Source organism: Dipteris shenzhenensis, chromosome 9 (assembly GCF_047967505.1).
Source record: "Dipteris shenzhenensis isolate YYH24624 ecotype China chromosome 9, Dip_SZ_1.0, whole genome shotgun sequence".
NCBI lineage: Eukaryota > Viridiplantae > Streptophyta > Polypodiopsida > Gleicheniales > Dipteridaceae > Dipteris > Dipteris shenzhenensis.
The window spans coordinates 20,612,967-20,637,291 of NC_141604.1; the positions used below are offsets into that span (position 1 = coordinate 20,612,967).

Genomic DNA, 24,325 nt, shown 5'->3' on the forward strand with positions numbered 1-24,325 from the left:
TTGAAAATCACCATGCAAGAAGGCATTCTTTACATCCATTTGATGTAAAGACCATCCCTTTGATGCAGCCATAGCAATGGCTGCTCTTACGGCTGCCATCCTTGCAACCGGGCTGAAAGTTTCTTCATAATCAATGCCATATGTCTGTGCATACCCCTTGACAACTAATCTTGCCTTGTATCTATTCACAGAACCATCTGCATTGTGCTTGATCTTATAAAATCCTTCATCTCAAACTTCTGCCTCAATAGCATTTTCACATGAAGGATATCTTCATCACTATCACCTGTGATGATCAAATCATCAACATAAATGACCAGCAGCATAATCCCTTTCTTTGTTTTTCTCACATAGAGTGAGAAATCTGCCTTGGAAATCTGAAAGCCAATAGTGACAAGATACTGTCCTATCTTATCAGACCATGCTCTAGGTGCTTGCTTCAAGCCATACAGGGCTTTCTTCAACCTGCAAACAAACTCAGGATGAATAACATGAACATAACCTGCTGACTGCTCCATAAAGACCTCTTCTTGCAAATCACCATGCAAGAAGGCATTCTTTACATCCATCTGATGTAAAGACCATCCCTTTGATGCAGCCATAGCAATGGCTGCTCTTACGGTTGCCATCCTTGCAACCGGGCTGAAAGTTTCTTCATAATCAATGCCATATGTCTGTGCATATCCCTTGACAACTAATCTTGCCTTGTATCTATTCACAGAACCATCTGCATTGTGCTTGATCTTATAAACCCACTTACAACCAATTGCATTCTTGCCTTTAGGCAAAGGCACCAATTCCCATGTAGCATTAGCATCCAAGGCATCCATTTCTTCATCCATGGCTTTCTCTCATTTTTCATTTCCCATGGCTTGCTCAAAAGAAGTGGGTTCTGGTTCCTGTATCACTTTGACCATATAGGCATAGTGAATGGCTGTAAATCCATCATATTTCAGCCTATCCACAGGATACCTAACCCTGGTAGACCTGCGCAAAATAGGCTCACTTCCAGGTGCTCTCAAAACATCCCTGGTCTTTCTTACTCCAGGTGTAACAACAGAAGGAATACCCAACTCATCATCAATGCTCTGTTCTGAGCCACTGGATTCACCATCCACACAAGAGTGACCTGCATTCACATCAAACATGGGCTGATCTACCTTCTCTTTTCCTTTTCGTGATACCTGCGTACCACTCTCTGCATTGCTTTGAGGGGATTCTCTTGATCTCAATCTGCCTGTCCATGGCGTAGTATGTGAACCACTGGTAGAGGACACTCCAGGTCCACTGATATTTTGTGATTGCTGCTGTGCATTCTGTGCAGCATTACCATTTTGTGCATCTACATCAATCATCACATTTACTGGTTTATACCAGCTGCTCATCTCATCAAAAACATCTCTGCTCACTGTGAACTTACGTGTAGAAGGGTTATAGCATCTATACCCTTTCTGCTGCAGAGAATAACCAATAAAGACGCACTTCTCAGCCTTTGGATCCAACTTGGACCTCAACTCATCTGGCACATGGACATAGGCAATGCAACCAAAAATCTTCAAATGAGAAATATCTGGTTTCCTACCAGTATACATCTCCTCTGGCGTCATGCCATGTATTGCTGCAGTGGGAGTCCTGTTCATTATATAGGCTGCTGTAGCAACTGCTTCAGCCCAATAATAATCTGGTAGATCTTTTTCATTTAGCATAGCCCGAGATACCTCTCCAATATGCCTGTTTTTTCTTTCTGCAATTCCATTTTGCTGTGGGGTATGACTGCATGAATATTACTGCTTTATACCATGCTCCTACAAGAACCTTGCAAACTCATTTGAGAGGTACTCTCCCCCTCCATCTGACCTTAGGCATTTTATTTGCAGGCCTGTTTCTTTTTCAACCATAGCTTTGAAAGCTTTGAAGTGCCCAAACACTTCACTTTTCTTTTTCATAAAATACACCCACAAATTTCTGCTGAAGTCATCAATAAATGTGACAAAATAGTGACAGCCTCCAATAGATGCAGCTTTTGTAGTCCACACATCAGAGTGGATTAATTCCAGTGGCTTTTTACTCTCTTGAACATGCCTAGGAAAAGGTTTCCTTGCCTGTTTCCCAAATTGACAGGCTTCACAAACCTTGTGCATTTCTGCAACCTTGAATTTAGGCAATCCTGCAACAATATTTTGGGCTTGCATTGATTTAAGTCGCTGTATATTAACATGACCAATGCGTTTGTGCCAGATATCAATATCTGCAACTACACCGGTCCCATGTGCAAACATTGCTGCACTCAATTCAGGCATGTCTGCATCCAACGTTCTGCATCCAACGTCTACATCCAACGTCTGCATCCTGCCCTTCTTCTTTCCTTTTGCTATCAAGCGACCATTATTTTTCATATCCTCAACAAAGCATCCATGAGGATTAAATCTGACCTGCAAGCCCTGCTCAACCATCTGACCAACAGAAACGAGGTTCTTGGTGATGTTCGGGACATGAAATACATCAGACAAGTATTTCTTTTTCCCATCCTGCATAGACAAAGGAATTTCGCCAATCTGCACAATAGGATGTGCAGTATCATCACCAGTCTCCACAAATCCTGGCTTTTCCATTTTCCTTGCATCTTGCATCCATTCTGCATGACCTGTCATGTGGTTTGACGCACCTGAGTCAACATACCACACATCATTTTGTTCTTCTGCACTTGTCACAGAATTGGTCATATGCTGCACCATAAATAGATGCTCATTTCTGTCATCACCCTGCCTGCTAGAAGATGCATAATTGCCTTGCTGCAATTTTCCATTCATAATGTCATTCTGCTTTTTGTAGCAGTCCTTAGCCATATGACCCATTTTGCCACAATAGTAGCATTCAACATTGTTGTTTGCATTTTGGCTTCTCTGCCATCCACCACGGCCTCTTTGGCTCCCCCTGCCTCTAGAGTTACCACGTCCTCCTGCATAGGACTGGTTTTCTTGCGTTTGCTGCATATTCTGATTTCTACCACGGCCTGCAGATCGGCCTCCTCTACCTCTGCCTCTACCTCTGCCAGTATTTGAGTAGAAGACAGTTTCTTTTGAAGTTCCTGCTGAAGAAGATGCACCACCATTTCTCTGCTCTTCAGAAATTAGAAGAGCAATCAGCTCCTCAAAATCAGGAAATTTTTCACGGACGGCAATGGATGTCCGGAACTGTGCATAATCCTTTCCTAGACCATTCAAGGTCACAGAAACCAAATCATCATCATCCACTGGTGACCCAATGGAAGCAAGTGCATCTGCAATTTTCTTCACTTTCATGTGGTAGTCATTTATGTTCAAAGTTTCTCTCTGCACATTGTGCAACTCCTGTTTGAGTTGCATTTTCCTGGCTTGCGTATTTGTGCTATACATTTTTGCCAAAGTATCCCATGCCTCCTTTGGCGTATTTGCATCCTGAATATGCACAATCATGGAGTCCGAAATACTGATAGACAGCCAGTACATAACTTTCCTGGCTCTCTCATGCCATCCTTTGAATGCCTGCATTTCCTGTTGACTGGGAACATTAGGAAGAACAGGTTCTTCTTCATTTCCTGTAATGAATTCCCAATAGCCTTTTCCCATCAAGAAATTCGTCATTCTAAACTTCCATGCCTGGAAGTTGTTCTTGTTAAGCTTTTCAGTGACAATCTGTGAAAGAGAATCAGATGCCATTACAGAACACTGCAAAATATTCTGTCACTGCAAAAAACACAGCTTTTGCCTCACACGGGCAGAACTGCAAAACTGACGAAAGTGGTATTTCACCACACAGTCACTTCCTAGTGACGATTTTGCATCAACAGGCAACAGGCATGAATTTGCAACTCCCAATATCTCTGCACACAGGCATACGATGCAATTTCTGCGGCACCTTTCCACCAACTAGCCGCGCAGTGGTCGCACAGCAAAAAACAGGGCCTTTTTCTGAGTGCTTGCGAAGAACTTCTGCCTTCAAAACGGGCCCCGAAACGGCCTCAAATCAGAAAAATAAAGTCACTAAGGGCTTCGCCCTTATCCGCAGCATATACTGCGCTCTCGCCACACCGCGAAGGGCGTCTCAATCTGAAACAGTGCAGTCCTGCACTTCTGGCTGTGGTACCTGCAGAGATTTGCTCCCAAACTCGAAATAGGAAAGCAACACTGGTCCTCTTACCAGGACACCACGAACTTGGCTTGCTTTCTTGAGCTCCTTACCACGAACAAGGCTCTGATACCATGTGAAGATTGTGGGAGAGAGCAAAGGAATACACACAAAGGTGGAGGCTGAAAACAGTTTTCTTCTTCTTAGTTGTGAAAGCCAAAAGAACTCAAGTACAAAGAAATAGAAGAACCCTATATGTGGGTCTCAAACCAAACTCAACTAACTAAGGTGGCATACTAACTGAGCGACGAACTAGTGTAGATAAGGATAGCTGTCATCCAGCTATTATTCGTGGGCGGTGTACCAACCGCATCTCCAGCTAACAAGTCGGTGACATAAGTACACAACGGTCACCCTGGCATATCTCGAGTGGAGCTCGATATCTCAACAAAATTTGCATGAGATGGTGAAGCATTTACATTCTTAGTTGGTGCAACATAATTACTATTTGTGCATTGCCTCTTTTTCTCATTGGCAATCCATTTCTGGCACTCTGCAATGTAATGACCAGCCTTCTTGCAATAATTGCATCTGCCTTTCTTCACCTTCACACCTTTATCTACATTCCTTGTATTTGTGTTTGCATTTCCCTCCTTGGGATGATGGGCATGGTTGGACTTTTTTTGAAAATGACCTATAGGCTGAAACCTACCATTTCCATAGGTGGCAAGTGCTTGTTCACCCTGACGAGAGGAACGAGCAGCATTGGAAGTCCTCGTTTCTTCCTGTAAGAGCAAGCCAACTAACTCATCAAAAAAGAGAGAAGCAGCCTTGAGCATGATGGTCAAGGAGGTAACAAATGTGCCGTATGAGGGAGCCAGGCTGTTGAGGGTAATAGAGACCAATTTCTTGTCTTCTATGTTCTCATCAATGGCTGGAAGCTCATCTCAAATGTCAGTAATCTTAGCAATGTGCTCTGAAACAGTTTGACCTTCAAGCATGGATAGGTCATTGAGCTTATTGTTCAAAGCAATGCTTCTTGCTTCATTCTTGACATTCCACATGTTTTTCAGTTTGTCTCAAGCATTCTTTGCATGCTTGCATGACTTAATGGTTGACTTAATGTGTGGCTTCAACACTGATAATGCAATCAAAGACAAAACTTGGGCATCCCTGCAATCAAACCTCTTCTGATCCTCCGTGGGAGCCACCTGGCTAGTGACAATAGAAGCCTGAGTGGTAGTGGAAGATGCACTAGATCCAGCAGGTCTAGTCACATCACCATTCACGATGTTCCATTATCCTTTGCCAACCAAAATATTCTTGAGCGTAAATGACCACAAAGCATAGTTGGGTCCATCCAACTTATCTACCTTAGTCATGGTACCAAAATTCTCATTGAGAGACATGATTGCAAGCTCAAGAATGAGGGCAACTGTACCTGCAAATCACATGACTGCAATGGCATACACGGACAATGGCTACTCTGAAATACCAGAGAATCTGCCCCAAAAGTACCTGCCCAAAACACAATCCCTTCCAGGATACAAAATGCAATCAAGCAATATATTTCTGCCCAAAAATAATCCTAAATCACAGCCAAACACTGGCTCAAAATGCAATGCCAAACACTGGCCCAAATTGCAATGTACTTCTGCCCTAGAATCTGCTTGAATCTCAGCCAAACACTGGCTCACAATACGATAGTAGTTTCTTGCTCAATAGGCATCCAAAAATGCATACACCTTCAGCCAACATTTGGCGTCAAAATGCACAACAGCTGAGCAATAATTTGAGCTGAATATGCAGCCCCGAAACTATCCCCAATGCACATGCTCAAACTCTCCAAATGCAACTGTACTCCAAGTACTCCAAGGACACTTGTGCAAGCAAACTGAAAACACGGGCTGCAAGTACAACCTGGAGCTGCAAGTACAACCTAGAAGAGGTTCAAAATGAGTAGAGGCAAGGACCAAGGCACGAATAGGGGCTTCAGCAAGCGGTACGTCAGAGTCGAGGTTGATGGTGAGTTGCAGGTTCGGGAGCTGGAGGCAAAATGTGACCGTACGGACTGTACAGAAACAGTCCGTACAGTTGTACGGGCTGTATGGGCAGATGGCGGGTGTGTGGACACATGGCGGGAGCTATAAAGAACCAAGGCTGAAAATGCCATCTCAACTCTGAACGAAACTCAGAGAAGAAAGGAGATCCCCTCCAAACTTTGAAAAAAGTAACTCTCTTGGCAGTGGCTGCTCTAGAGGATCCCTGCATGCTAGCCCAAATGGCCATCACAATGTGTACTGTGTTAGTCCAAATACTGGCCATAGTCTGGGAAGGGTGAACCTAGATACCCTCCATAGCCTCTGTACACCTGGCTCTCCAAATATGCCAAGCTGCAATGCTAGCCAAAATCTCCCAAGGCATGTCTACTGAGGCATGAGCAGCTCTGAAAGGAGTGTGGGGAACATCCTCGAGGGAACAAGACTCCATTGAATGTTGCCGTACAATGAAAGCTAGATCTGGATCATGTACCTTGAAGAACACCTGTGGACCAATAAGAGAGAACCAAGTCATTGAACCAATGGTCATATAGAAAGGTGCTGTATGAAAGATGCTGAAAATCCTAGCAACACCTTTCCAGATCATCCTTGTCTGTCTGCACTCCCAAAGGCAATGCTGTACTAACTCAATTGCCATGTGACAACGAGGAAAAGTAGGGTCAGCCCCGATGCAATCCCTCCATGAATAGAAAGCCAAAAGAAAAGAGTGACCTTTCTATTCCTGAGGGATTTTCAGAGCCTACGCCAGAAGTTCTTCTGCACAGCTGCGGAAATCTGAAAACTACCCCAGTGTGGCGCTCTGGAGGGCCTCCAACCTCTACTGCTGAGTTGAAATCTCTGGGCATTTCTAACTGTATATCGAAAGAAGGGAAAGCTCTTCTCTCGGTGCCCCTCATCAATCCATTCCCACTCCCCTGGGTCCCACTGCAAGAACCTAATAGGGGAACCACCATACAGTCAGAGTCTCCAAGACCCCAACGCAAGGAGAATAGGATCACGGTCAAGATACCACTGTGAGTCCCTGTCCCACTCCATGAATCCTGCAATCCTGACAGGCTGAAATGCAACCTCCAAAAGAATATCATTAGAAGATCTGATAAGTCTGCCTCCCGACTCAACATCAAAGACAAGGGTATCCTCATTTGCATCCTGCAATGCAATGACTTGTAACAAAATGCCTATCCCTGAGAACGCTCCCCACCAAGTGGACTCTGTAAGCGGCATGTCATCTGTGTCAATCCACTCTGGCGGAATGGCTACATGTATTTGGTGAATCCTCAGTGCACTCCCTTTTTTTTTTCCCCAAGAAATAGACTTCTATTAAGAGAAAAAACCCGCGCAAGCAAGCTCTAAGCGGAATACATCATGAAATCAAGAGGATAAATAAACCCCCTCAAAGTGAGGTGGAAAACAACCAAGGCTGAGGCTGAAAGTGCCACCTCAACCTTGTAGGAGTCTCAGAGAAGAAAGGAAAATCCTTCCATTCCCTGAAGAAAGACGCCCTCCTAGCTGAGGCTGCATGGGAGTCTCCCTGCATACTTGTCCATACAGCCATCAAGGTATGTACAATGTCTGTCCAGATTGTCTGTCCAGATACTAGCCAATGCGTGCGAGGGATGAACCTGAGTTCCCTCCAATGCCTTTGTGCATCTGGCTCTCCAGATATGCCAGGATGCTATGCTCGCTAGAATCTCCCAAGAGGTATCCACAGAGGCATGTACAGCTGCAAAAGGAAGGTGTGGTATCACATCCAATGAATAAGACTCAACCTGATGACGTTGAATCAAGATGGCCCGAGAGGAGTCAAGTCTCTCATAGAATACCTGAGGCCTTGTAAGAGAAAGCCAAGCCACTGAGCCCCATGTTATAAAGAATGGGGAGTGGGCAAAGTGACTGAAAATCGTGGCTACCCCCATCCAAATCATCCTCGCCTATTTGCAATCCCATAAGCAATGCTGAATAGTCTCTAAAGCAGAGAGGCAACGAGGGCAAGTAGGGTCGGCTCCAAACCTGGATCTCCAAAGGTTCACTGCAATCCCACCATGGATAGAAAGCCAAAAGAAGAGAGTGATCTTTCTATTCGTGTGGGATTTCCAGAGTCTCTTCCAGAAGCACCTCTGCAAATCCGCAGTGATATCAAATGTCTCCCAATGAGGAGCTCTGGAAGGTCTCCAATCTCTCCTACTGAGATGGAATCTCCTAGCATTACTGACCGTGTAACAAAAGAAGGGGATGCTCTTCTCTTGATGCCCTGCGTCAATCCACTCCCACTCTCTAGGGTCCCACTGCAAATACCTAATGGGAACTCCCCCGTAGAGCAAAAGCCTCCAAGATCCGATGGAGAGTAGCCGGGGGTCTGGGTCAAAAGACCTACAACCCTGATAGGCTAAAAAGCAGACTCAAGCAAGATGTCCTCTGTGGACCTGAGCAATCTGATGCACACTAAAGACTAAAGCATCCTCATGTGCATCTCGAAAGGCCAAAACCTGAAGCGGAACACCGCCTCTTGTAAAAGTACCTGCCCAAGTGGAGCAAGTGAGTGGCATATCATCTGTGTCTACCCGATTCGCTAGAAGGGCTGCCTCAATCTGCAAGATCCTCCCTACACTCCCTCTGAGATGTCGTGTCAACTGAGATTCGCTCTCCTCTGGAAGCCTGTGGAAAGCTTTCCATGACCCCAAAGATGATGCGGGTCCCCTCTCCCACGTGGACCACTGCATGTAGAGTGAGGCACCCAGTGGTCTGCCATGATCATCTAAAATACTGTCATTCCACATGATGGGTTGTCCAAATCCCGTCTGAGTGTCATGAATAAGATCTGGGAGAAGGACGGAGGCTGATTGCCTTGGCCATAATCTTGTAACATGTCCCTAAAAGTCTGATAGGCCTCCACTGGGACACTAAATTTCCGCAACCTCCTTTCAGGATAAGGTGGATGAGACCCTTTGTGAGCGTCCCGGGCATCTCACCAGAGTCCCAAATGCCCTGCAAGGCTGATGTAATGTAGTCTCCAATCATATCCCAAAATGCAATGAAAAAAGAAGGGGTGAGGCCATCTGAACCTGGGCACTTGCCCTTGTGAAGGGCTAAAAGTGCATTCTTGAACTCTGTGATGGTGAAAGGTGCATCAAGCAAAACATGCATATCCAGTTTCACCAACAAGGAGATGCTCTGCCAAATAACCTGTCTAGCATTCTCTCTATCTTGTGTGCCAGGATCTACAGTAAGAAGGGCGGCATAAAAATCTAAAGCTTTGCACATGACATCATCTAGATCTGTCTGTAAAATCCCATGTGAGTCAATAAGCTGGGATACACTCTCTCTACTATTTCTAGGGCCAAGAGTAGAGAAAAAGTGTTTACATTTGAATCTAGAAGAACTCCCGTGCATGAAAGGCATACTCTGCTCTTTGATCAAGCAATATATGCTGATGAGCCCTTGCTGTAGCAAGGCGCTCATGAATCCAAGCATCTGAAGGCCGTTTCTGCTCTTTCCCTTGCAAAGCTGTCAACTGTTGGCGAACACTAATCTCACGTCTGAGAATATCTCATCTCCTGGTATAAGCAACTGAGTGGTAGAAGTCGCTAATACCAGAAAGGGCAGCAGCTACATGTGATGGATATGGCTGCCCACCCTGGACATGAGAAACCCATATCTGCAGGGCTGCCTCTGTAAGGTCCTCCTCTATGTACAAGGCATCTGGAATCCTGATGCTGGCAGATCGACCTCTCAAGTGAGGCTCTGAGATAGCCAGCACAACAGGAAAGTGGTCTGAAGTGGAAACCCCAGTAGCAATGCATACCGATCCACCTCTATCAAGTACCCAATCATCTACATAGAATCTGTCAATGCGTGCATGAATAGGCATCTACTGCCTCATGTTCGACCAAGAGAACAGGAGGGACTGTGGCTGAATAAGGAAGGCATCGTCCAACCAAGTATCTTATTCAGCCACAGTCCCTCATGTTCTCTTGGTCGAACATGAGGCAGTAGATGCCACATGTCTCTGCCACAGTAGTGAAAAAGGAAGGCATCCGGGGCTGAAGTGAAAATCCATCTAGTCGAACTGTTGCTGCTCCCCGTTGCTCCTGCTCCCCTCCTCACTGCTCTCCCCGCTCCCTGCTGCTGCTGCTCCCCCGCTCCCTGCTCCTCCTCCTGCTCCTTCCCTCGCTGCCCCCTTTCTTCCCTCCTGCTGCTGCTCCATACCCCGCTCCCTGCTGCCTCTCTCCCTGCTCCCTGCTGCTTGCCCCCTTCCTTCCCTCCTCGCTACCTGCCCTCTCCCCCGCACTGCAGCCTCTCCCCCTGCACTGCAGCCTCCTCCCCCCCCTTCCCCGCCCGCTGCAGCCCGCTGCTGACTTGCGCTGCAGCCTGCTGCTCCCCCCCCGCACTCGCTGCTACTCTCCCCCTTCTGCAGCCTGCTGCTCCCCCCCCTGCTCCTGCTGCTGCTTTCACCCCGCAGCAGCCTCTCCTCCCCTCTCCTTCCCCTCTCCTCTACTCCTCTTCTCCCCCTCTCCTCCACTCCTCCTCTCCCCTATCTTCCCCTCCTCTTCCCTCCTCCCTTCTTCATCACCCTCTCCTTCTTCTAGATTACCCCTTTTCTCCTATAGGAGTATCCTGGGATTCAGGAAAGCGGACGGAGTTTCTATTTTTTTGTGTTTGTATCGGCCAACACACCTCGATTGACGAATGGGTTCCCATTCAGTCAATCCGTCTCCGCTCACACCGGCTGCGAGAACTGTCACTTTTTCAAAAGATGAGCTACAGCAGTTGCAAAAGGATTTCGAACATGAGTGTTCCACGACTCTCTTCGCATGCATTCATGGCTCACACCCTTCCAAGTTACAAGCTAGAGATTGGATGCTATCGGCGCTTCCTCAGGACCTCGCCCCCCACCTCAAGGATGTTCGTTTGTTGGGACGGGGTTTCTTTCAGGTGTGCCTAGATTCCGCGAACGTCACCAGAGACCTGCTACAGGCCGGGTTTCTACTTCTAGGCTACAGGAGAATCTTCTTGTTTCCTTTCCAACTGGGATTTGACCCAATTGAAGAGGACAAGCAAGGAGTTTCTGTTTTCATCAGGTTCCCTGGTCTTCCCTCAGTTTATCACCGGCTTCTTTCAGTTATTGGCAAGAGGTTTGGTGTGGTGGCAGAGATCCCCCCTCTCCCTGGCGAGCCCTCTTCGACTGTTGAGGCGGTCAGGATGGACGGGGTTCCCAAGGTTAGGGTCATTGTCCAAGACCCCAATATTTCATATGACCACATCATGCTACAGCGACCCGATGGGTCTTTCTTTCGCTAGAGATTTGAGGTTGCAGGTCGGCAGGACCAGTGCAGGATTTGCAGATCCTTGGGGCACTTCGCCAGAGATTGCCCAAAGAAGAAAAGAGGCCCACAAAGCAACCAGCTCGTACTAGTTTACGACAGAGAGCTGGAGCAGGACATACCGCTCCACAGACATGGCCTCAGACACGGGCTCCCCCCCTCTCCTAGGGCTACTCGAGTCCCTTCGGCACCCCGTGCCACTTCTGGCCCATGGTGGGTTCCGGTCACGGCTAGGCCCTCTACTCTAGTTCACTCCTCCACCTCTTCGAAGGCTACCCCCTTGGAGCCTCAAGAGGAGACTACTGTTCAGGAGCCTTGTTTGACTCCACCCTTGGATCAGGCTGTACCTTCCTCAAGCCAATACTTGGCTCCCACAATACATCCCCCCCTAAACCTATCAAAGCCAATACATGGCTCCCACAGTACAAAGATGACAATGACAGTCATCAAACTATGCACCCTATGTAACTCAGAGGCTAAAGTCTAAGGGTGTTCAGAGGTTGATCCAAGCACTCTCATGGCTTGAGACTCAACATGCTCATAGGCTCACGATATAGCATGGCTACATGACCAGCTCATAGGTCTAGGAATACACCAACATCCTGGAACTCGGCCAAGCCTGATAAACAAATAGACCTATCAAAGCCAATAGATGGCTCCCACAATACATCCCCCTCTAAACCTATCAAAGCCAATACATGGCTCCCACAGTACATCCCCTCCTGGCTCCAGGGGCTAATGAGAGACATGGAGCCACACACCAAAAGAAAGTAGGAAAATACATCTTTTTAGCAGGACTATCCAAGGCAAAGACCCCTTTTTTTTTTTTTCAAAAAAGAGACTTCTATTAAGTAAGAAAGAAACCCGCTAGAGCAAGCTCTGTGCGGAAATACACCATGCTAAGCATGTAATAAAAACACCTCAGAGGAATGAGGTAGAAAGAAACCAAGGCTGAGGCTGAAAATGCCATCTCAACCCTGTAGAAGTCTCAGCAAAGAAGGGAGAGTCTCTCCAATCTCTGAGAAAAGTAACTCTCCTGGAGGAGGTTGCTCGAGATGATCCTTGCATGGTCGCCCAAATGGCCATCAGAGTGTGTATCGTATCTGTCCAAGTATTGGCCAAGATCTGAGAGAGGTGAACCTGAGAACCCTCCAAAGCCTCAGTGCACCTGGCTCTCCAAATGTGCCATGCTGCAATGCTAGCTAGGATCTCCCATGGAGAGTCGATCGAGGAGTGAGCAGCCCTGAAAAGAGTGGCCGGAACATCCTCTAGAGAGCACGACTCCACAAGGTGTCATCGGATGTGAAGAGCCCAAGAGGAGTCAAGTCTCTCAAAAAATACCTGGGGCCCTAAAAGAGTAAGCCAAGCCATTGATCCCCAGGTCATATAGAAAGGTAGGCGAACAAAAGTGCTGAAAAGTCTTGCAATCCCCTTCCATATGATTCTCGCCTGTCTGCAATCCCATAGGCAGTGCTGTATTGTCTCCAAAGCAGAAAGGCACTGCTATCCCACCATGAATAAAAAGCCAAAAGAAGAGAGTAATTTTTCTATTCCGGTGGGATTTCCAGAGCCTCTGCCAAAAAATTCTTTGCAAGTTAGCAGAAATATGAAAGTTCTCCCAATGAGGAGCTCTGGTAGGCTTCCAACCCCTAGAGCTGAGCTGGAATTTCCTAGCATTACTGACTGTGTAACGAAATAAGGGAATGCCCTTCTCTTGGTGCCATCAAGGTCTCCCAAGCCACCTGGCTGTAACATCAGTTGTGCCATCTAGACCACTCCATAAAAAGTTTTGTACAAGCCTCTTAAGCTGAATGATACAATCCCTAGAGTGGCACCAACAAGAGCATACAAACCATGCTGTGGCTAGAAGAACCTGGTTAACCACCACCACCCTGGAGGCCAAGTCAAGTTTGGCTGAGCTCCAGAAAAGAAGCTTTCTTCTTATGCTTTCCAACACTAGAGCAAACTGTTGTGAGGGAGAGGTGCCCACCCCAACCTAGCAGCCCAAATATCTGACGGAGAAGCCCCTCTGTACCCAAGTGAAGCCAATATCATTACCCCAATCCGGGGTGTCATCCTCGCAAATCCAAAAACCACTCGATTTATGCCAATTAATGTGTGCACCGATGAGGCTCAAGAATCTGCAACACCACTAGAAAATGATCTGAGGTGGAAACCCGAGTAGAAATGCATACATATCCTCCTCTATCAAGTGCCCAATCGTCTACATAAAATCTGTCAATCCATGCATGAATGGGCATGTGTATTCTCCTGTTTGACCAAGAGTACAGGAGTGACTATGGCATAATATGAAAGGCATCATCCAACCAAGTGTCTCTGCCACTGAGCTGAAAGAGAAAGGCATCCCAGGCTGCCCTCTCCAAAGAATGAATTCCACCTTGTCTACCTTCCTTTTTGTCTGAAGGCAACTCAACCATGTTGAAGTCGCCACCAATGATCCAAGAATCTGCAATGGGGGCCCAACAGAGTAACTCCTTCCAAAAGGAGATCCGCTCCCCTCTGTTGTTGGGAGCATAAAGATTGAGAAGACCAATCTTACGCCCTCCAATCAAAATAATGATCCATGAGCTCTAGAAGGGGAGATAATACCATGACCAGCAACCAAGGCGAGAATAGAAAGAGAGACCGAAATGCAAGTACCTCCCCTTGTGCCCATAGCAAGCGACCAGAAGGTATGTCCTGAAAGCAATTTGCCAAACTTAGAGCAATTACTAGCATCCAGCTTGTGTTCCTGGATAAAAAGGATATCAATAGCACCTCCAGTGATGCTTGGATGAAGCTGGTTCCGGATCAGCTGCCTACGGCGACGGTGTGGAACTCCGGCTAGGCCTTGTATGTTCCAGCTGACGATCCTCATCGACAGGAGGATGCTGGATGGAAAGGCTTACCCGACCTAGTAGAGGAGACCAGCTTCCCCTGGGCCGAAACACTCCTGCTAAGGACAGGAAACTCAACAGGTGAAAGGATCCCCACACCTGCTAAAAGGGAGGCCCTGTCAGAAGGCATCCCAATGACTGGGACCCCTAAGGTAGAGGGCACAAACTCCTCATCATCCATGAAAGTCGCCGAATCTGCCAGTGCCGAAAAAGAATTCCTGATAAGCAAGTCTAGCCAAGGAGTGCGAAGAAGACCTGCACTCGTGGAAGATGGAGGAGAAGGACCTGCCAGGCCTCTATCAGCAGAACTGGAGCTGGTGGTTGAGGAGGCCTATGGCTGGGGTGAAGAGGAATCAGGAGCCCTCATTTGCGCCTGCACTTTCTCGGTTGTCCTGACTGTGGTAGGAACAGTCTGCGGGGAAGAAGTACCTGTAGTCCCCACGTGGTCAGAAACCAAGGGGTCAGAGACCAAAGTGACTGGGGCTGGTGGATCTAAAGGCCCCTCCTGATGTGGAACTATAGTGTCTGGGGCTGCAGCAACATCCACCTTTGGAATCTGGAAGGCATCTGTCTGAACAGGATCAAAAGTCTCTTCCTGAGGTAAGGGAGCCGCTCTGATAGCTCTCCATCATGGTACTGGGCGTGCTGCGGGCATTGGGCGCCCTGTTGCCCCTGGTGGTCCTGGGGTGCGCGAAGCAGGGCGCCTTGTTGCTCTTGGTGGTCCTGGAGTGCATGGTACAAGGTGCTAGGGAGGTGCAGTCGTGGTAGTACGTGAAGGAGCCGCACCAGAAGACCTCTTGGGTCTTTTTCTCTTCCTTGGGCTGTCTCTAGCAAAGTGCTCTAGGGTCCTGCAAATCCTGCACTGGTCCTGTCTACCTGAAATCTCGACTCTCTGTCGAAAGAGAGAAACGTCTGGACGCTGAAGCATAATGTGGTCATCTGAGATGTTAGGGTCTGAGACAATGACCCTAACACGAGGCACCCCGTCTGCACTGATTGCCTTTGCCAAGGAAGAAGGCATGCCAGGAAGGGAGGGGATCTCCATGACCACTCCGAATGTGGCTCCGGTAGTGGCAAGCAATCGATGGTAGACCTGAGGAAGACCAGGAGACCTAATGAACACTGATGTGACCTGCCTATCGTCCTCGACCGGGGATCGAAGCCCAAGGTGTAGGGCAAAAGAAAGATCCTCCTCGAACCCAAATCCAGGGGATTAGCTTTGAGAACAAGGGCTGTAGACTCGTGGGAGTCGAACACCACTTGGAAGAATCCACGTCCCAAAAGTCGAATATCCCTGAGGTGAGGGGCAAGGTCTCCTGGTAACGCCGCCAGCATCCAGTCTCTAGCCTGTGATCTGGAAGGGTGTGACCCAAAGATGTGGGCGAAAAGTGATAAGGAGCCCTCTAATTCCACATCTTTCTTGAGTTTCTATAGCTCGTCTTCTGAAAAAATGACGGTTCTCGCGGCCGATGGAGGTGGATGGAGATTGGCTGAATGGGGATCCATTCGCCAATCGATGTGAAAAGGCCGATTCCAACACTGATAAAGCTCCGTCCGTGAAACTACTGCCTAGGACGCCTTGAACGTGGGCGCAGGAAGAAGGAGAAAGAGAGGGTAGGAGAGAGGGGAAGGGAAGAAGGAGAAAGAGAGGGGAGACGGAGGTAGGCTGAGGGGGAGGCGTGGGGAGCTGAGATAGGGAGGAAGGGGGCGGGGAGGGAGAGGGAGGAGGGTTTTTTTTTTTTAACTCTTTTTTTTTTTTCTCTCCCCCCCGGGGGGGGGTCACCTAGGGGGGAAGAGCTGGGGGGGAGGGGGAGAGCGTGGGGGAGGGAGGGGGGCGGGGGAGGAGAAGGAGACAGGGGGGCTGGCGGGGGAGAGGGAGGGCGGGGAGAAGGGGGCAGCAGGGAGGGGGAGAGCAGCGGGGGGGGGAGAGGGAGGGCGAGGGGGGGGGCGGGGGGGCTGGCGGGGGAGAGGGATGGCGGAGAAGGGGGCAGCAGGGAGGGGGGCAGCGGGGGAGGGGAGAGGAGAAAGGGGCAGCGGGGAGGGGGGCAGCGGGGGGGGGGGCTGGCGAGGGAGAGGGATGACGGGGGAGGGGACGGGGGAGGAGAAGGGGGGCGGGGGTGCTGATGGGTGGGGGAGAGGTTGGGCGGGGAGGGAGAGGTAGGGGGTAGCAGGGGGGGGAGAGGGAGGGCGGAGAGGAGGAAGGGGAGAGGGAGGGAGAGGGAGGAGGGCTGGCGAGAGGGGAAGGAGAGGAGGAGCACCGAGGGGGGGAGAGGGGGGGGCAGCGAGGGAGAGGGAGAGGGAGAGGGGGCTGGCTGAGAGAGGGAGTGGGAGAGGGAGAGGGGAGGGCAGTAGCTCACGGGAAGGAGCAGCAGCTCCGCTTGCTCTTGGAAGGAAGGTTTTGAAGGCACTACCATTGCCGGCAAAGAACCTTTGACTCAACACACATGATTTACTTGCATTCATTTTGGGAGACAACCTAGGGCAAAGTACCCTTGACTCAAAAAAGATAGTAAAGATATATTTCATTCATTGTATGCATAGCAAGGGCAGACAACCCATGTGCCCGAAGTAGCTGCCGCACAAGAGTGTGCACATCCTGATGCAAAGAGGTATGTCCGTGAAGAACTAGGCGAGAATGCCCTCAAATGACCTCAAATGATGTGTCGATGAAGGCCATAGGAGCAGCTACCAAGGGAGATCACGTTATGACTCTCAATGTGCCGATTAGAGAGTCACCGAATGTACCAAGATCAAAGAAATGATATTTGACTGTTCGGGACAGTCAAACACCGCAATGTCGCAATGTCGGAGATGAGGAGGTGTCAAACAAGTATTCCTCAAATTGCTCGGTATTGCCCTATTTTTGAAATTTTGGCATAAACAATCCTTCCTGCACCTTTTCGAGAAAAAAGAAATTCTCGATTTTTTTTTCGTACAGCTGTACAAACGTCCGTACGTTTGTACGGACCTCTGCAAGCGGATGCGCAACAATGCCAGGAGTCTGTACAACTTGTCATTTTTTGCTAAGAGTATGCCCTAAGAGAAGCTTACCCGACTTGGAACAATCCCTGACATCCAGTTTGTGTTCCTGAATCATAAGAATATCAATGGGACCCCTAGTAATACCTAGATGAAAATGGTTACAAATCAGCTGCCTATGGCAACGGTGGTGAGGTACACCTCCAAGGCCATGCACGTTCCAACTGACAATCCTCGTCGGCGAGAGGAAAAGTCCAGATGAAAAACCCTACCCGACCTGGTAGCGGAGATATCCCTCTCCAGGGAAAGATTCCTCCTATCAAGAGGAGGGAAGTCAACTGGGGAAAGCACTCCCACACCTGCAGAAGGGAAAGCTCTATCCACGGTGATCTGAACAAGGTGCTCCCCAAGGGTAGAGGGTACAAACTCCTCAAAATCTACCATGTTTGCCAAAACTGCAAAAGAATTCTTGAATGATGCAACTGGCACAGGTGTGCGGAGGATCCCTGCGGATGATGGAGTACAAGCTACAATCCCCTTGCCTTTGTCAAGAGGTGAAGAGGGTGGAGCAAATAAAGGGGGATGATGATGGGACTCAGCCAAAAAAGTGTCACTAGCATGGATTATGGCACGGATTTTGGCAATGAGTTGCTCCATAGATGGACGCTCCCATCTGAGGGGACAAGAGCAACCTCATCCGCACAAGGAACTAGGACAGGAATATCTCTTGCTTGTAAAGGAGGGTCCGTGGCACCATGAGAAGCCTCCTGAGGTGGAACTCGCTCAGCAACTCTGACTTGCACCCAACAGGAGACGACTGGAACATGACGTGCTGATTGTCTTGTTCGCGTTGTAGAAGGTCTAGGATGAGAAGCCTGGGCAAGAAGTGGAAGGTCCAATAGCACGAGAAGTAGCAAGACGTGCAATAGATCGTGAAGTAGATCCAGCCAAGGTGGTGCTATGAGGCACTACATCCATGGATCTTTTAGGCCTTTTCTTTTTTCTCTTCCTTGGGCAATCTTTGGCAAAATGCTCTGGGGTCTTACAGATCCTACACTGATCATGTCTCCCAGCAGTGATCTCGACTCTATGCCTGAATAATGAGCCATATGGACACTGGGGCATGATGTGGTCATTCGTAATGTTAGGGTCAGAGACAATGACCCTAACATGTACGCCGTTTGACCTGACTGCCTCTGCTGCCAAAGAAGGCATCCCAGAAAGGGGAGGGATCTCTGTGACCATCCCGAAAGCGGCTCCAATGGAAGATAAGAGTTGGTGGTACATCTGAGAGAGGCCGAAGAATCTGAGGAAGAGTGAAAACGTCTAGCCATCCTCCTCCATGGGGTCAAAACCCAATTAGGTCAAAGAAGGCATCCCAGAAAGGGGAGGGATCTCTGTGACCATCCCGAAAGCGGCTCCAATGGAAGATAAGAGTCGGTGGTACATTTGAGAGAGGCCGAAGAATCTAAGGAAGAGTGAAAACGTCTAGCCATCCTCCTCCATGGGGTCAAAACCCAATTAGAAAGGTGTCAATAAAATCCTCCTAGAGCTCAGTGCCAAGGGATTGGCCTAAAGCACTGTACCTTCTACATCTGGGGAATAGAAACAACCTTAAAGAAACCTCCACCAAGCAGACGAAAATCTATGCGGTGCCCTACGAGGTCTCATGTAAGGCGGCCAGCATCCAGTCCCTGGCTTGTAACCTGGAAGGATGGGACCCATGGATGCGAGCAAAGAGCGATGTCAAGCTCTCCTGCTTTGTACCTTTTCTGAGCTGTTGCAACTCGTCTTTTGAGAATGTGATGGTTTTTGCGGCCAGTGGAAGCGCGCGAGGATTGGTTGAATTGGTTGAAGGCAGAGCCATCGTCAATCGGGGTGGGAAGGCCGCCGACTCAAACACTATTGAGCTGCATCGGACTAGAAAAGCTGGAGAAAAGGCTCTAAAGAGGCTGAGAGAGAGGTTAGTAGAAGAGGGCTGAAAGGAGAGGGGTTGAGGGAGGAGGGGAGAAGAGAGGCAGAAGGTTGAAGGTAGGGGGTGGAGGAAGGGACTGACAAGTTCATGGCCAAAACCCTCGCACTCCGTGCACCAGAGAGACCACTTCTTCTCTGAGCTTCAAAGGGTGACTGTCCATCCACCCTTGTTCTGTCTTTCAAACCTTCTTTGATTTCTTCTAACTCCATCTTGAGTTGTTGCCATGCCGGTGAGCCCTCTTCTCTAAGAAGCTGGGTAGTTGAAGTGTGTGATGAGGCAAAACTTAGACCGTTCCCCACTTCCCGCAAGAAGTCTTGTAATGAGGCATGCTTAGGGAGTTTGTCGGCCAGTCCTATAGCAATGGTGGAAGGTAACGCCTTCAAAAACCACCCCTTCATGCCGGTATCATTGGGTGGCACATACATCTTCGCGGCCAAGACGGCCAGGACCCTCATCCTTGTGTACATCTCCGAGATGCTTTTGCTTGGCTTCATGGTATCAGTGGACAACTCCTGGACAATCATATGTTCGAACTTTTCCAACTTGAAAGTGTGTAAGAATTTTTGCCTTAGGTCTCCACATCTTTATCTCTGCATGTCGTGAGGAATTCCCTCACATGAGCTTCGGCATCCTCATGGAGGTGGCCTTTGAACCTTTGAGTCTTCACATGGACCTTGTTAAGTAACTTGAGAAGTCTAGCTCTTTCTGCAGGATTGAGAACCGCCATCCCCACCCCAAAGGCTGAAGCAGGCACAAGAGTTGGAGGGCCTCCCGACGGAGCAATAATGAGTGTGGGTGCTATGGTGGATGAGGCAACACCTCCTGCAGAGGAACATAATGGGGAAGTCACCACTGATATAGCCATAGAGAAAGTGTAGACAATGTTGAATACGCAGAGGGCCTCAGTGTTGTAGAGGGAAAGGGTGAGAACATAGAAGATCTTGGGGTTAAAGGGGATGGAGAGCAGTTAGGAAGGAGAGGGATGGGATTGAGGTCATATTGGATGAGTAGGCAATAGGGAAAGGAGGTAATGGAAAAGGCAACATAGCTATAGATGGAAAGGGAGATGAAACATTCATGGCGAGCAAGGCCGGAGCAAAAGTATCCCTGAGTGGGATGGATGTGATCATAAGATTTGCTAGAAACCCGTATCTATGCATAAAAAATGAGATAGCAGCTTGACCAACAGATGTCCAGTCGGAAGGATAAGGAGTCACCACTCCAGCAGAAGTGGTTGTTGATGAAGACATCGTTGTGCAAGAGGGGGCTGTCTTGACCTTTGATGAGTTCCTGAGGAGCCTTCCTCCTTCATACCTTCCTCTTTCACCCACTCTCTACTTTGTACTTCTTCTCCAGAATCCCAATCTGACCACCAGGGATCCTGTTCATCCAAGTCAATGAGAGTGTCAATGAAGTTACTTGCTCTGGCTAACTGCTCCAATAGGCTCACTTAATGCTCACCTTGAGGACTTCATGAACTTCCGTCGCACGTAATGCTTCTTGTACCGGGTTTGGTCTGCTAAAAGACTTCTCCGGCTTCCTCAAGTACCTCCTAGTTCTCTCACTAGCTCCTTCAAAAGTTTCAGAACGAAAATCCTGGCTACCCCCATCCAAATACTCCTTTCACATCATGGAGCTTGAGCTGCTGCTCCTCCCCGTGAAGCTTTGGTGCCCCCTCCGTCAGCCCCTCCCTCACCCTCCTCGCAACACTGCCTTTGGGATTGCAGACAGGCAAGAATCATATGGAATGGAGTTGCAAGACTTTTCAGCACTTTTGTTCGCCTCCCCTTCTATACGACATGGGGATCAGTGGCTTGGCTCACTCTTTCAAGGCCCCAGGTTTTCTTTGAGAGACATGACTCCTCTTGGGCTCTTCACATCCGACGACACCGTGTGGAGTCGTGCTCTCTAGAGGATGTTCGGGTCACTCTCTTCAAGGCTGCTCATTCCTCGGTTGACTCTCCATGGGAGGTTTTAGCTAGCATTGCAGCATGGCACATTTGGAGAGCCAGATGCATTGAGGCTATGGAGGGTTCTCAGGTTCACCCTTCTCAAACCTTGGCCAGTACTTGGACAGATACGGTACACACTCTGATGGCCATATGGGCGACCATGCAGGGATCATCTCGAGCAGCCTCCTCCAAGAGAGTTACTTTTCTCAAGGATTCGAGAGACTCCCTTCTTTGCTGAGACTTCTACAGGGTTGAGTTGGCATTTTCAGCCTCAGGCTTGGTTTCTTTCTACCTCATTCTTCTGAGATGGCCTTTTTTACATGCCTAGCATGTTGTATTTCCGCACAGAGCTTGCTCTAGCGATTTTCTTTCCTACTTAAGTCTCTTTTTTGCCCAAAAAAAAAAGTTTCAGAACTACTCAGCATAAGACCTCTCTCTCTAGGACCCTAGAACACCACTTCACTTGTGCTACTCAACACTAGCAGTGTCCCACCCTGATCGCCATAAACTCTCTGAGGGGGGGGTTCCTACTACTTCCAGAAGTATTACTGGAGGCCTAGGGCCACTGGTGTGAGGTGCAAGCGGGACGTGACATTGGTGTCATGGATGGTGCATGGGGCGAATGTTGGTCGATGGTGTCAACAATGTGCGAGCGATACAAGTGCAAGAGTGATGTGAGCAAGAGAAAGACTAAAGCAGAACAAAATCACAAGAGCCAATCCTCAACATGAACGGAACATAACTCTAGCCACATGACATAGGGTCCGTTAAACCATGTGAAGGGAGAGGAGGGGAGGAGAACACAACGGGAAGAAATGTTAGAGGAGTGAGCAGAGATGAGAAGAAGCATAGCTCATTAGAAGGAATGAATCATGCAGTCATGAGAAGAAAAGAAAGAAAGAAAAAAAGTTTATTGAAGTCTTCGGAAGACTGATGGGTCTATGAGACTGTGAAATCCTAGTACAAACAAGCTGTGAGGGTGGAGCTACTAAATGAGCCTCCACACCAATGCAAAATGCAAAAATGCAAAATGGTAGTGCTAAGTACAACATAGTCATGTTAATGGTCGACTACATATCAATCTCATCATCATCATCATCATCATCACCAAGACATCAGGGTGGATGAGGTAATGGAGGCATGAAAGTGGCGATAGAGTGTTGTCGGCCGCTCATGCGTGCGGCCTTGTGACGTCTCCTCTGGTCATAGCTCTGCACCTAATGAGGACTACAGTAACCCTTGTCGGTCAGGCTCCGTCGGTCAGGCTCCGACTCTGAACAGGGAGGGGATATCCCCAATTGTAATCTGCGCATCAACCCTATGTCTGAGTTGTCGAGTCACTGGCTCTGGGTCACAATCATGTCGAGGCCTCATCTTGTAAAGTGATGATTGATACACTAGGGAAGATACACCCTAGGCGAGCTCTTGACTCTAGCCTCTCTCTCTCTCTCTCTCAGACTCACTCATGGAGATCTCGCCCCACCAGCCGCTCACCTCACCTTTGCCCAGATTTGTACTCTCATAGCAGGAGGCAGAGTCGATGGACAGGATTTCCAGTATTATTTTGGTTCTCAGACTCCGTGACACCTGGACTTGTATCTTTGCATTAGCATATTGTGCTCATCCCCCCCATTTTGCACCCGGGGGCGGTTTCCTTGCATCTAGTTTACTCTGTATTTAGGCTCAGATTTGACATTATGTACTTTCACTTGCATTAGATTGCGTAGCACTTAGATGATATTCGACGATGCCTCTTCTTTGGGGCACGTTGATTGTATGCAGAGTTCTTGATGTCCCATGGGCCCATTTTGGCCTCTAGTGGACAATAATACACTTTCTTTCTTTCTTTCTTTCTTTCATGTCCTATGTGCCCTATGCTGGAATGCCCCCCATCCTCCATCCTTTGCCCCTCTTCACCTCCCTTCATCGGCCCGTCGCTGGAAATCCTTGTCCCTCCTTCCTATTGGTTGTCTTCCTGAATCCTTAGCTGTTTCACCACTTTGTCACTTGATGTCTTCTGCAACTCCCCAACCTCCTTCGAGTCAGTGAGTAAAGTACTCCATGTATACTCCTGTCTATTCCATGTGCACCTGACACTAGTTGATGGTGAGGGGTGGTGCTCCTTAAATGTTGGACTGCTTCCCATGTGCACCACTTGTGCTCTCTGAGCTACTACAGTCCAGTGCGCCACTACTTCATTTTGACCAAGGGCGGGTCATCTTTGACCAAGGTCGGTCCAGGCTTGGCATGCCTAGTCCTATACTCATCTAGTCATGTACTACTCCATTCATGTCCAAGTCATGTACCATTCCAGTCTCGTACTGATGGTGTGACCAAGGTCTATCCATCCTTGACAGGTCGCTCCAATGACCAAGATGTGAACAAGGTGTGACCAAGGTGGTGACCAAGGTCTAACTATCCTTGACATGCGGCTCCGGTGACCAAGATGTGAACAAGGTGTGATTCAAGTGTGGCCCAAGTGTGGATAAGGTGTGACACTGGTGTGACTCTTGGTGACTCCTGGTGATGGAGGTCCCACCAATAAAGTACAACAGGTGCGACAACATTTTGAGAAGTCTTCAAGATGAGCTCAAAGTGTACCCATTGGAACAGTTGCCAAAGCTACCAACTTCATTGCGGCTCTCATTGACTTGGACCAACAAGGTCCCTATTGGTCGGATCCAAGTCACGAAGAAGTGCAAAGTAGAGAGCAATGAAGGAGGAAGATAAGGAGAACGAGGCTTCATCCAAAGCTCACAAAGGTCAAGAGGAAATCCCATACTGTCTTGCAACTATGTCATCATCAGTAGTAACCACTACGTTGGGGTTGGTGATCTCTTTAGTTTCTGACTCAACACTACGAACAAGTGTAGCTACCTGTAGGAACAAAATGGAGATGCATTGTGAACACAAAAGAGCAAGAAGTGAACAAAAGTGAACTCCAACTCAAATGGTCAACTGAATGAAGTACAAGTACTTGGTATATATAGTACCCAAGTACTAACACACAAAAAAAACTAAGTCCTAGTCTATC

At 48.4% G+C, this 24,325-nt stretch overlaps 1 protein-coding gene across 3 annotated transcripts in view; it reads right to left on the reverse strand.

Moving 5' to 3' along the window:
- The window catches only part of LOC147898350 (protein PSK SIMULATOR 1-like), a 171,742-nt gene that overhangs the window by 103,406 nt on the left and 44,011 nt on the right, over positions 1 to 24,325 (reverse strand). The gene's annotated exons all lie outside the window — the stretch shown is intronic.